Source organism: Narcine bancroftii, chromosome 4 (assembly GCF_036971445.1).
Source record: "Narcine bancroftii isolate sNarBan1 chromosome 4, sNarBan1.hap1, whole genome shotgun sequence".
NCBI lineage: Eukaryota > Metazoa > Chordata > Chondrichthyes > Torpediniformes > Narcinidae > Narcine > Narcine bancroftii.
The window spans coordinates 201807491-201821843 of record NC_091472.1 but is presented as its reverse complement, the minus strand read 5'-3'; the positions used below and the strand labels follow the sequence as shown (position 1 = coordinate 201821843).

The window sequence follows — 14353 nt, the reverse complement described above, 5'->3', positions numbered from 1 at the left end:
TGAGAGAGTATGTTACAGAATGAGAGGCTAGAGAAAGATATAGCGAAATTGGAAAAAGAATACCAGAGAACAGGGTCACAAGAAAAATATAGACTCTTAGAGAATAAAAATTTGAAATATAACACATTACAAACATATAGAATGGAAAAAATAATATTGAAAACTAAACAAAAATATTATGAATTTGGGGAATGGGTGCACAAATTCTTAGCAGTTAAAGGCAGAGGTGTCTTCTAGAAAGATAAATGCAATCAAAACAGAGTCCAATATTATAACACATAATCAAAGAGAAATAATAATGCTTTTAGATAATATTATACAAAACAATATAAATCAGAACTATTAATAGATGAAAATGAGATTGATGAATTTTTAACAAATGTTGAACTTCCAAAATTAGAAGATAGAGAATAAATTGATTTAGACACCTCCTTTATAATAAGAAATTGAGAAAGCCTTGTGTACTTTACAAGCTAATAAAACTCCAGGGGAGGATGGGTTTCCTCCCAAGTTCTATAAACAATTATTGATACCTCTTTATGATGGATAAAAAGATTAAGGCTGCCAAAGAGGAAGACCATGAAGAATGTTTAAAATGGGACTAAGTAAAAGTTTTATTTAAAAAAAATAGTAGTTTTTATTGTTGAAAAGTAAACTTTATTGAAATATTCACGGAGAGCTCAGAAAAGAGAGAAAACTTGGAAAAAGTAGCAAGGTAGGCACTCTATTCTGGTGGGGGGGGGGGGGGGATGGATAATGGTGCCTGGTGAGGAGTGTCTATAAAAGATGGTGCTAAAGGGAGGGGTTCTTCTATTTTGAGAGATTCCATGGGCTTTTGGGCTTTTCTGTTTACATCACCCTCCTGGAATCTTTCTCAACTGCTATAATTACAGTTCGAACAAAGAAAGTTAAAGGCCCATTAAAAACTTCATCATATAGACCTTTATCACTCATAAATTCAGATTATAAAATATTAGTAAAGGCATTAGCTAATAGATTGGGACAATATTTACCAAAATTAATACATACTGATCAAGTGGGATTTGACAAAGGCAGACATTCTTCAAGTAGTCTAAGTAGAGTATTTAACAAAATACATATGGAAAATTCAAAGTTGAATCTAAGTATAACCATCTCTTTAGATACAGAAAAAAACATTTGATTGACTAGAATGGTCTTAGTAAAAACACTGGAAAAATTTGGTATAGGCAGAACATTTAGAAACTGGATTAGAAGTCTTTTCCATAAAGCACAAGCCAAAATTATACCAAAAACAGATGTCAGCCGTTTTTCCCTTGAGTAGGTCAAGTAGACAGGGGTATCCTCTGCCTCTGGCACTTTTTATCCTAGCTATTGAGCCACTGGCGGAAATTATCAGGAGCGATCCAGATATTAAGGGCTTCAAAGTTGGAGAGGAAGAACATAAAATGAGTTTATTTGCTGATGATGTGCTATTGGATATGTCTGACCCGATTGAATCATTGATAAAATTACAAACAACATTAGAAAAATATGTAAGAATATCAGGTTATAAAATAAATATGCTCAAGAGTGAGATATACCATTGAAAAGTTTTGATTATGAAAGACATAAAAAAACGTAGATTTAAATGGAAGACAGATGGAATCAAAAATTTAGGAATAATGATAGATAACAACTTACAGAATTTATATAAATTTAATTGGACTCCTCTTTCAGAAAAAAAATTGAGGAAGATTTACAGAAATGGAAAGACCTGCCAATTACTCTAGTGGGAAGAGTAAATAGTATTAAAATGAATGTGATGCCAAGATTACAATATCTTTTTCAATCGTTGCCTATTTTATTACCTAAACATTTCTTTAAATTATTGAATAATTATATAAGGCAATTCCTGTGGAATAACAAAGTATTTCATTGGAAAAGCTAACTTGGGAGGACTTAGACTTCCGGACTTTAAGAAATATTATTTATCTGCATAAGCAAGATTTTATCATCTTTTTTTGAAGAAGATAGTCCCCCTTGGATTCGAATGGGATTGAATTCACTGGAAAAAGAAATAACGAAGAACTGTCAAGTTGATAACAAAAAAGACAGATAACCCTATATTAATACGTATGATTAGAATATGGCAAGAAATTAATGAGTGTATTGGAAAAAAAATACACAATTATGTTAAAATGTACTGCTGTCCCTGAATATGGGTAACAAAATATTGAATTCATGGTATGATAAAGGAATAAGATATATTGATGATTGTTATTTGGAGGGATTGCTTATGTCTTTTGAACAATTAAGAAATAAATACAGAGTGCATAATAGAGTTTCTTTTCTCCTGTTAAGATCATTTGTAAGAGAAAAATGGGGGCAAAGTTTTGCCCCACTTGAAATTAGTGAAATGGAATGAGCAATTTGACTGGGGAATACTTCTAATTTTATATCTAAGATGTACTATGCTCTCCAAAATGAAAGTGCGAAACCAGGTTGACAGAGTTCTAGAGAGAGAGATGGGAGTCGGATTTAGATGTTGCAATAATGGAAAGATGTTGATCTGATTGGAGTTTGGATAGCATGACATCAATTATAAATGCAAGATATGGATTAGTGCCATATAATTTTCTACACCAATTATTATCTCGCACCACAGAAGTTGCATAAATCAAAATGTGAAATATCAGAAATGTGTTTCAGGTATGGGATAGAAATAAGAATGTTCTTCCATGCTACGTGAGCATGTGTGAAGGTGAGACCTTTCTGGCAGGATATTACTGAAATATTAACAAGAATAACAGGGGTGACCTTTATGGGCGAACCTAAGCTTTATCTTTTGGGCAATTATATTGAATAAGTAATAAACTGACCAAATTCCAAATTACTTGGAAGTCCAACTCCCCTCTACATCTTGCATGATGGACTGCAGAGATGAATAGTTGTAACCTATGGAAAAAAATTACATGCAAGTTAAAGAACAAAAATGACATTTTTATTAAGATATGGCAGCCATATTTGGATTATATAGGGGCCCAATTGTAATTATAAATGTAATAATAAAAAGGATAATAATGAATGCTGCTGAAGTATGAATGCAGGTGACTTCCTCATATATAGATTCTTGACCATCAATATAAATGTGAGCCATGACGGTGTGTGAATTTATACTGTGAAAGGGAGGTGGGGGGGCGGGTGGGAGGGGTCCTTTTATTTTCTTTGTTTTGTTTTTTTGTAGAGAAAAAGTTTTATTGGAGAGTTTTTCTATGTATATTTATCGAAAAAAATCAAAAATCAAATATAAAAAAATAACTTAGCTGAAAGTGGAAGTGAAGAGCCGAGAAGCACTAAATTGGAAAAAATGGGAGGGGGGGGGGCAATTCAGCTCCATTGAAACCCACAATGGGTGGTCAGAATGATTATGAAAACAAGACTAAAATGTAAGACATCGTATATTGACTGCCCAATAATAAAATCTAAAGTTAGGTAGAGCCATAACATCATCTCTCTTTGATCTCTGTAGAAGAACTTTAATAAGGCGAGGATGCTTACCCTTCCATATATAAGATGATATAGCTGAGTCAAGTAAGTCAAAAAATGATTTAGGAACAGTAACTGGAACAAATTGAAAAAGATATAGAAATTTAGGTAAGATATTCATTTTAATAGAATTTATACGGCCAAATAAGGTTGGAGACAAACGTGATCATTGTTACGAGTCCAGTGGACCCCAAAACCCAGCAGCAATAGATATGCACCATGACAAAGGGTTACTTAAACAAAAGTTGCTTCTAATTATTTTTGAACATGGAAAGAGAATCAACTTTAGCTTATCTCTATTGACTCACTTAACCTACTTAACCCCCTTCTAATTCTAAACACACGTGTATGTAATGTGTGTGTAAGTTCACAGTCCAATCTCATTGGTTGCAGGCAATGCTTATACTGTGCACAGAAGTTAACATCAATAAAGTTCACCAGGCTTTGGTGCTTAACAGGTAAATGGTTATCACTCAGAAGGGTTCTTGTTGGTTTTCAGAGAGAGAGAGAGAGAGAGAGAGAGAGAGAGAGAGAGAGTTTTTCTAGGACATCCACAACTGATTCCTTTTTAATCAGCCACTCCAGTGACTTGTTGAAACTTTCTCCCCTCAGGGTTCTCCAGATGATAACCTCTTTTTCAGGTCACCAGAGAGTTCCTTTCTGTTTCTTCTATTCCAAGGGCAGTCATCTCCTTTGACCAGGTCGTCTTCCAAAACTTGCCAGCTTGTCCCTTTGGAACCGATGTCAGTGTCTATCCTCTCATTCTCTCTCTCTCTCTCTCTCTCTCTCTCTCTCTCTCTCTCTCTCTCTCTCTCTCTCACTCCCTCCAACTCTGAGAGCAAAGTCTCTTTTTTTATTTGCTCTCTTCCTGAAAAGATCACATGACCTTCCAGACAGTGTTCTGTTTTCCAGACAAAGCTGTTGTTGCCTTTTGCAAACAACAGTCCATCATGAGTCTGAGTCTCTTGCAAAAGCTCCTGCAAAAATTCTGTGTTTTAAAGTGTTTGTGTGTGACCTGCTCTTACTAACCTTTCCCAATTTATCTCCTAAACACCTTTATATACTCTGTCACACCACTGAGCCAGGAAATGTATCACTTGTTTGAATGTAGCAAGATAATTCTCCTTAAAAGATGTTTATAAATTGAACGGAAGAAGTTCACTTTTATGCAATTCAATTTATATCCTGAAAATTGACTGAATTGTGACAGTAATGACATCATATGGGGGAGGGAGGCAACTGAGTCCAAAATGTAAGGTAGGAGATCATCTGCATAAAGGGAGACCTTCTGATCAGTCTTTTTCCTCCGCATCCCCAAAATGTTGTTGCACTCATGAAATGCAATTGCTAATGGTTCAATCACCAGATTGAAAAGCTGAAATTGTTGAAAATTCGTAAGAATCGAGGCAGATGGATGTGTTACGTGCCCAGAGGACCCCAAAATCCAGTAGCAAAAGAAATTCACCAAGACAAATGGTTACTTAAACAAAAGTTGCTTTTAAATATCTTTAAACATGAAAATAGGATCAAACTTTATCTTATTACTATTAACTTACTTAACCGAACAATCCCCTTTCTAATTCTAAGTACACATGTATGTAAGTTCAGAAAAGTTCTTTGGTTCACAGTCCAATCTCACTTCTCACTCCTCCAAGTTCACCGGTTGCAGGCAATTCTTATACTGTGCACAGAATTTAACATTTATGAAGTTTGAAAGGTAAATGGTTACCACTCAGGAAGGTTCTTGTTGGTTTTCAGAGAGCGATTTGTTGCTTGTTGGACACCCACAACTGATTCCTTTCCAATCAGCCACTTCAGTGTCTTGCCAAAGAAACTTGCCCCATCAGGGTTTTCCAGATGATAACATCTTTCTTTCAGGTCACCACAGAGTTCCTTTTCTGTTTCCCTTATTTCAAGTGAAACATTATACAGCCAGCCATCATCTCTTGTATGGACCACAAGGGCTTTGACTAAGCTGAACCAAGAACTCACAATCCATCTTCAAAATGGGGTTTTTCCATAAGTTTGCCAGCTTGTCATGTTTCAGTCCCAGCTGCTGCTGCTAAACTGTTGAACAGTAGAATGGAATTCTCCCTTTCTCTCTGTTTCTCAGAGAAAACCACATGACCCTCTTAGAACAGCCAACTACACTCAGACAGACTGTGACTCCAGACCTAATTTTCTGAGTTAGTTTAGCTGTTGCTTTCCAAACCAATAATCCATTACTCCACAGCATGTCCAATTAACACTACTTGCATTCTTCAAAGTTTGTGCAAAGTTCGGAGCCTGGACTACCTAGCTTGAGCAGAGCTCTGGCATTTTAAATGAGATTGGTTTTGAAGTGTTTGTATGTGACTGCACTAAAAAAACCTGCCACAATTTATCTCCTTTAAAACGTATCTGTATACAATATAAAATATTCTGTCACAGACAGAATACAATAATTTAATCTATGTAATAAAATAAGAACTAAAATTAAAAATTTCAAGAGTTGTAAACAGATATATCCATTCTATTCGATCAAAAGCATTTTCTGCATTCAATGAAAGAATACACTCAGGAGTTTTCCCAGAGGGTAAATACATAATATTCATTAAGTGATGCTATTTTAAAATAGGAATATTGGTTTTTAATAATCTCCACCTGATCTTCAGAAATAACTGATGGTAGAATGTTTCCATCCTATTGGCTAAAATTTTAGTCAAAATTTTAGCATCAACATTCAGTAAAGAAATTGGTTTTTAGGAGGTACATCTGGTTGTGTCTTTACCTTTCTTTGTAATTAAAGATATGCAAGCCTCACTAAATGAATCTGAAAGTTTACCCTGTTTAAACAAATATGCAACACCACACTCAGGTAAGGAGTGAGCAATTGAGAAAATAATTTGAAAAATTCCACAGGAAACCCATTGGGTCCAGGGCTTTCCCAAATTGTAATGAAGAAATAGCAACCATTATTTCTTTTTGCGAGATAGATTCATCCTGTCTAATTGGACTATCTAAAGAAATCTTGGGGATATTCAATCGGTCTAGAAAATTCTTCATCAAATTACCATCATTCAGAAGAGTTTAGTTTGGAATAGAATCTTTTAAATGTATTGTTTATCTCAGAATGATCTGAAGTCACAATATCATCATCTTTATGAATGTTTGTAATATGCCACGAGCACCAAATGGGTTAGCCAAAAACTTATCAGATTTATCACCATGAATGTAAAATTGATTTTTAGACTTCAAAAGTTGACATTCGACTGAATATGTTGAGAGAAGATCAAATTTAATTTTTAATTCAATCTGTTTTTTGTATACTTTTGAATTTTTAGATTGAGTCTATTGTTGATCTGTTTAATTAACTCAGATCTTTATTAGTCTTCCTTTTTTATTAACAGTATACAAAATTATTTGCCCTCTGAGAAAGGCCTTCAAAGTAATCCATATAACTAGGGTAGAAGTCTCCGAAGAGACATAAGTATCAAAAGAGAAATCTATTTGTTCTTCCATAAATTTAACAAAGTCCTTATCTGATAATAATACTGAATTAAATCATCAGGAAAATTAGGAGGGATTAATGACAATGTAACAGGGGCATGATTAGACATTTCAATACTGTGGTATTCACAAGAAAAAGTTAATGGAATTAGTTGATTATTTATAAAAAAGTAATCAGTAAGTGAGTAAGTGTAATGAACATGAGAAAAGAAAGAATGCTCTCTAGATTCAAGATTAAGATTCAAGATTCAATTTATTGTCATTGTATTAAAATAGTGGATTATTACATGAAATTGCTATTGCCTACTGTAAAGCAGACAGATTCGCCATTGGCAGAAATTGCCTCTTACAGTCAGAGAAAGAGAAGAAAAAGAGAGTGCCTCACTGAACGTCTGGAGATTCACCTCCAATGCTTCCACACAGAGTTCAGTCCAAACCATTGTCAACCCGAGCTCCAGATCTGAACCTCCGACATGGTCAGGAACCCTTCAGTGTCTTCGGCACCCCCTTCCATCCCTGTTCCGATACCTGGTACCCCTTCAGCCTGTTTAGAGCCAGTCTCCAGCAGTCTGCAGCCTGGTGCAAGTATCCCGATGGCAGCCTCCAGCAGCCCACTGATGTAATGTTGCAGTGTACCTTTATGAAGGGTTCAGAGATTAGCGATTCCTTCGTTTGATAGTGGTGCAGGCGTACAACCACTGAACGTGGTTTTTGCCCAATTTAGGTTAGGCAAATAAAAACCTCAACAATGAAGACGGTGTTTACATCCGGTACCACATGGATAGCAGTCTCTTCAATCTGAGGCACCTGCAAGCTCACTCCAAGACACAAGAGCAACTTGTCCGTGAACTACTCTTTGCAGATGATGCCGCTTTAGTTGCCCATTCAGAGCCAGCTCTCCAGCGCATGATGTCCTGTTTTGCAGAAACTGCCAAAATGTTTGGCCTGGAAGTCAGCCTGAAGGAAACTGAGGTCTTCCATCAGCCAGCTCCCCACCATGACCACCAGCCCCCCCACATCTCCATCGGGCACACTGAACTCAAAATGGTCAGCCAGTTTACCTACCTCGGCTGCACCATTTCATCTGATGCAAAGATCGACAAAGAGATAGACAACAGGGTCACCAAGGCAAATAGCGCCTTTGGAAGACTACACAAAAGAGTCTGGAAAAACAACCACCTGAAGAAACACACAAAGATCAGCGTGTACAGAGCCATTGTCATACCCTCGCTCCTGTTCGGCTCCGAATCATGGGTCCTCTACCGGCATCACCTACGGCTCCTAGAACGCTTCCATCAGCACGGTCTCCGCTCCATCTTCAACATTCATTGGAATGACTTCATCACCATCATCGAAGTACTCGAGCTGGCAGAGTCCGCAAGCATCGAATCCATGCTGCTGAAGACCCAACTGCACTGGGTGGGTCACGTCTACAGAATGGAGAACCATTGCCTTCCCAAGATTGTGTTCTATGGTGAGCTCTCCACTGGCCACCGAGACAGAGGTGCACCAAAGAAGAGGTACAAGGACTGCTTAAAGAAATCCCTTGGTGCCTGCCACATTGACCACCGCCAATGGGCTGATATCGTCTCCAACTGTGCATCTTGGCCCCTCACAGTTCGGCGGGCAGCAACCTCCTTTGAAGAAGACCGCAGAGCCCACCTCACTGACAAAAGACAAAGGAGGAAAAACCCAACACCCAACCCCAACCAACCAATTTTCCCCTGTAACCGCTGCAACCGTGCCTGCCTGTCCCGCATCGGACTTGTCAGTCACCAATGAGCCTGCAGCAGACGTGGACATACCCCTCCATAAATCTTCATCCACAAAGCCAAGCCAAAGAGGTTAGGCAATAGTGTAAGGTGCGCTTTATCAAGCTCCAGTGGTGTCAGAATCATCTCTTTCCCAAACACCATTACCAGCAGGTCAGAAGAAAATTTACTAAGCATGCCAGCTTCAATATCTTCAGCCAAGCCCATGATTCTGCTGTCTACTTCGACTTTCCAAATCGATAATTCTCACCATTAACTTCTCGTTTTTATCTTCCAGGTGGCAAACCTAGTCGTTCAAATCTATGAAATATTTGAATGAGGAAATCAAGTGTAATATATCCAAATTTGCTCTGGATAAATAATTAAGTGGCAATATTGTTTACAAGGAGGATACAGAAAGATTTCAAGAAGATACACAGAACATTAGCCCCGAAACCACAGTCACAACAAAAACCAAGATCCGTTTTAGTAAAGTTCCTGAGATACACGACAAGAGAAAATATATTGGAGATGGCAATGAATAAAATGAGAGAAGACAAAAACCCACTGGAATACAAAGGTCAAAAAATTTTTTCTACCCAGATATAAGTTTTGAGCTCCTGAAGAAGAGGAAGGAGTTTAACGCAGCAAAATCGATCCTATGGAAGAAAGGCTATAAATTTATGTTAAGATATCCAGCGGTGCTTAAAATAGTTATCCTGGGGCAGCAAAACAAACTGTTCTCTGATCCGGAGAAAGCACAAGAATTTGCAGAACGCCTGCAAGACAGAAAGAGAGATGAAGAGCTGTCACAAGAACAAAAAATGACGACTAACTATGTATAAATAAGTAAAAATAATGTATAAGTAAGATCTAAAGGAGGGAAGAAAAGGGAAGTAAGGGAGAAGGGGGAAAAAAGAGGAGGGGTTAAAAAATTAATAATAAATAAATAAAACTAAAAGAAAAAGAGAAGGAATGAGGGGGAGCTTTGTTGTAATGTAAAGACAAAAGTTTTCTGGGGCGGTTTGGGTGGAAGAGAATAACAGTTGAATAACAGTTGAATAACAGAGAAAATCAGTTGACACTTGCGAACGGGTTTGCAGTCCAAATGGAGAGGTGAGTTGTGGTTGCCCAGTAAGGGACAAGGGGTGACTCAGAGACGGGGTGGGGGGGGGGGGGGAGTGGGGAACACTTGGGGTTAAGGGAATTTTAGATGTGGGAATGGTTGAAATATTTTATGTTTTAGAAGTGTTGTCATACAGTGCATTCAAAAAATGAAAACTGAGAAATGGAAATGGGGAAAAGAGGAAAGGTGGTGGTGAGGAAGCGGAAAGGAGATGTAACCAAAGAATGAAATGGCCATGTTGAACTATATGACTATAAAATTAACGGAATACATAACCAAATCAAAAGGAAGAGGCTATTAAATTTACTGAAAAAAGAAAAAATTGACATAGCATTCGTGCAGGAAACGCATCTAACTGAAGTGGAACATAAGAAATTAAGGAGAGACTGGGTAGGGCACGTAATGGCAGCATCATATAGCTCAAAAGCCAGATGTGTAGCTATATTAATCAATAAAAATGTACCAATCAAAATAGAGGAGAAAATAATAGATCCAGCAGGGAAGTATGTAATGATAAAGTGTCAGATATATTCAGAATTTCAGAATTTGCTCAATATATATGCACCTAATGAAGAGGATCAAAAGTTTATGCAAGATATCTTTTTGAAGATTGTAACTATGCAGGGGAATATATTGATAGGAGGGGATTTTAACAATTTGGATTCAAAAATGGATAAAACTGGACAAAAGACTAGCAGAAAGAACAAAGTAGCCAAATTTATGGTTAAATCAATGCAGGAAATGCAACTTATGGATATATGGAGGAGACAACACCCAAAGGAGAAGGAACACTCATTTGAGTAGACATAAAACATACTCAAGGATTGACCTGTTCCTGTTGTCAGCCCATATCCAAGGGAGAGTTCGGAAAACGGAATATAAAGGTAGATTGTTATCGGATCACTCACCCCTGTTATTAGCAATAGAGCTGGAGGACATCCCACCAAGAACATATAGATGGAGATTAAACTCCATGCTACTTAAAAGACAGGATTTTAGAGAATTAATTGAGCGCCAAATTCAAATATATTTTGATATAAATACAGAATCAATGAAAAATAAATTCATATTATGGAAAGCAATGAAAGCCTTCATCAGAGGGCAGATAATAAGTTATATTGCTCAGATGAAGAAGGACTACAATTGGGAAATATAATAGCTGGAAAGGGAAATAGTAAGTACAGAAAAAGAACTAGCAACAAGGGAAGATACAACAAAAAGAAGAGAATTGGCGGACAAAAAAATAAAATACAAAACACTACAAACGTATAAGATGGAGAAGAACATAATGAAGACAAAGCAGAAGTATTATGAGGTAGGAGAAAAAATGCACAAAATACTAGCCTGGCAGCTTAAAACAGAAGAAGCTAAAAGAATGGTATTGGCATCAAGGAAAAAGGACAAACAAAATTACATATAATCCAACAGAGATCAATGAAAATTTCAAGGAATTCTATGAGCAATTATACTGAACTGACAATGAAGGGAAAGAAGACAAAATAGATGAGTTTCTAGCTAAACTTGAACTACCAAAATTGCAAGAAGAGGAGCAAAACAAATTGATAAAATCATTTGAAATAGAGGAAATACAGGATATATTAAAAAAGCTACTGAATAATAAAATGCCTGGAGAGGACGGACTCCCAATAGAATTCTATAAAACATTTAAAGACTTATTAATTCCCCCTCTCCTGGAAGTAATGAACCAGATTGTAGAAACACAAAACATGCCAGATTCATGTAAAACCATGGTATTACAGTAATACCAAAGACGGGGAAAGATCCACTAACACCAGCATCGTATAGATCAAATTATAAGATAATAGCAAAACTATTAGCAAACAGATTGGCCGATTGTGTACCAAAAATAGTAAAACTAGATCAAACTGGATTTATTAAGAAAAGACAAACAACGGACAATATCTGTAAGTTCATTAACTTAATCCATGCAGTACAAGGAAATAAGACGCCAACAGTGGTGGTTGCTTTAGACGCAGAGAAAGCCTTTGACAGGGTAGAATGGAATTATTTATTCAAAGTATTACAGAGGTTCAACCTACCAGTGAAATATATTAATTGGATTAAAGCATTATATAAGGGACCATTGGCGAAGGTGACAGTAAATACATATGTATCGAACCAATTTAAATTAAGCAGGTCAAGTAGGCAGGGATGTCCACTATCTCCCTTACTGTTCGCTTTAGCTACAGAACCCTTAGCAGAACTGATAAGAACAGAAAATAAAATAAAAGGGATAAAAATAAAAGAGAAAGAATATAAAATCAGTCTATTTGCAGATGATGTCATAGTATACTTAACAGAATCAGAATTATCAATAAAAGAATTACATAAGAAATTGAAGGAATATGGAGAAGTAGCGTGGTATAAGATCAACGCAAATAAAAGTGAAGTGTTGCCAATGAATAATGCGGATTTCACAAAGTTTAAGAAAGAATCACCATTTAAATGGCAAACACAAGTAATCCAATACCTAGGTATTAGACTATATAATAATCTAGGTCATCTATACAAATTAAATTATCAGCCATTAATGAAGAAATTACTTAGAACATTGGAAAGATTTACCACTAACACTGATAGGAAGGGTAAATTGCATTAAAATGAATATCTTCCCAAGGATACAATACCTATTTCAATCATTACCAATTCCCTTAAGAGAGAAATTCTTCAATGAGGTAAAGAAAATAATAAGGAAATTCTTATGGAAAGAGGGGAAACCGAGGATAGCGCTTGATAAATTAACAGAATGGTACAAACGAGGGGGCTTACAGCTACCAAACTTTAAGAATTATTATAGAGCAGCACAATTAAGATATCTATCAGATTTATATCAAACAAGGGAAAAACCAGATTGGACCACGTTAGAGCTAGATAAAATAGGGGAGAAGGTACCAGAACATATACTTTATAAGTGGGATGAAAAACTGGTGCAACATAGAAGTTCACCAGTACTGCACCATCTCCTCAACATTTGGAAGAAGATTTACGTAGAAAGGAGAAAAACAAATTACCAACTACCAAAATTATTATTGACGCAAAATCAACTAATCCCTTTCACAATAGATAACCTTTCCTTTAGAGAATGGGAGAGAAAAGGGATCAAAAGAGTAGAAAGTTGTTTTTTGGCAAATAATTTTTTATCTTTTGAACAAATGAAGTACAAATATGGTATAACTCACGGTACAATGTTTGCATACTACCAACTGAAAACCTACTTGAAGGACAAATTGGGAAGCAGACTGAGGTTACTAGAAGGAAGCAGCTTTGAATATGTGATTACAGAGACAATGATAATTAAAAGATTTATAACAAACATGTACATCAAGCTGCAAGAGAAAGAGAACGATGAAATAAGCTGTAAACCCAAACAAAAGTGGGAACAAGATCTAAACATAAAGATGAAAAATGGGAAAAGCTATGCTCCGGAACTATGAGAAATACAATAAATACAATATAATTGGTTTCACAATATCATGCCCCAAAAGTTAAATAAGTGGGTCCCAACAGTATCAGGTAGATGTTTTTGCTGTAAGAAGGAAACGGGAACAACAGTACATGCAATTTGGACATGTGAGAAAGTGGAAAAGTTTTGTGAAGATCTAAATTAGGTATTAAATAAAATCTCAAAAAGCAACATACCAAAAAATCCAGAGATCTTTCTTCTAAGTAATATAAGAAGAACTAGGCCTCAAATTGGATGAAGCACAAAAAAGATTTATTATGATGGCCTTAGCTGTAGCAAAAAAAAATATAATGTCAACCTGGAAATCAGAAGAGAGCCTGAGAGTACAGCAATGGTACATAGAAATGAATAAATGTATTCAATTGGAAAAAAATAACATATAATTAAAAAAATAAAGCCACAGTATTCAAACAAATTTGGGAACCGTACATGGAACACAACTGAGAGGGCCTACTGCGGACCTCCACCCCCTAAAATGATAGAATAAGAAGAAGATGAGATTAACTGACCCAGTGTGTAAAAGTAGATGACAATTTTCTTTTTTATTTTAATTGTGTGATGACATTGTTTAATGGTTTTATTGTATTGTATATGTTGAATGTTTAGTGGGTAGGGAGGGGTGGGAAGGAGGGAAGGAAGGGACGGGGAGAAAGGGGAGAAAATGACATTGTGTATATTCAAGAGGGAAATATTTGTGTGTAATTTGGTTAATATGGTTCATAATGTGAAAAATTAAAAAAATTAAAAAATAAAAAAACTAATAAAAAATTTAAAAAAAGAAGATATAGATCATTTAAGTAGATAGGCAGGAAAATGGAAGATGAAAGAGAATGTAAAATATTGGAATAAAATCAGATCAAATCCCTGGTATACAAAATAGAAAGGCAGAGAGATTTTTAAATGCAATTTAAATAATGGACATTGATGTTCAGAAGGACCAGGGATGGACTATTTGGAAATTTCCATAGTTTATTGACTTCCATGGACCTTGCTTCA

General features: G+C 36.1%; 1 protein-coding gene across 2 annotated transcripts in view; it reads left to right on the top strand.

Moving 5' to 3' along the window:
• rsph14 (radial spoke head 14 homolog) overlaps positions 1–14353 on the top strand; it is a 674463-nt gene that overhangs the window by 21438 nt on the left and 638672 nt on the right. The window lies entirely within an intron of this gene.